Here is a 449-nt window from a genome sequence, read left to right as displayed (position 1 = left end):
TTTTCCTTTAACATAATCAGATTGGAGACTTGCTGCTCTTTGTAATGCTATTACAGATTGTATAACAACTATAAACTCAACACTGGATTTCAAGGCAGAGTATACAGAATCTTTAAAATAAATCACCCTGGCAGTTAAAGCGACACCAAAGAGTTTTTTGTACCTTAAAATAATGTTTCCAAAATCGTTTCAGTGGTTCATCAACTCGTAACAGGGTGAACAGCTCTTTCTGCATTCGCTTTGCAGCCCTCTATCAGTTATAACCGCACTATGTAAGTTTGCCGGATCGGGTAGCGGATCTGTAGTTCGATGGAATGAGACATGAGAAACTACAAATTTGACTTGCATCTGATGTCGCAATACATCAGTACTTTCATAAAATCATGCAACATATTCTACCTTGTCTGTGGACATTGTTATTTGCAAAGCTGGTGCTGGATAAACAAATA

Source organism: Alosa pseudoharengus, unplaced genomic scaffold (assembly GCF_046254945.1).
Source record: "Alosa pseudoharengus isolate Yale_2024_CS ecotype anadromous, Long Island Sound unplaced genomic scaffold, YU_APseudo_1.1 YU_APseudo_1.1_scf_7, whole genome shotgun sequence".
In the NCBI taxonomy this organism is placed as follows: Eukaryota; Metazoa; Chordata; class Actinopteri; order Clupeiformes; family Clupeidae; genus Alosa; species Alosa pseudoharengus.
Note: the sequence above shows the minus strand (reverse complement) of the source record.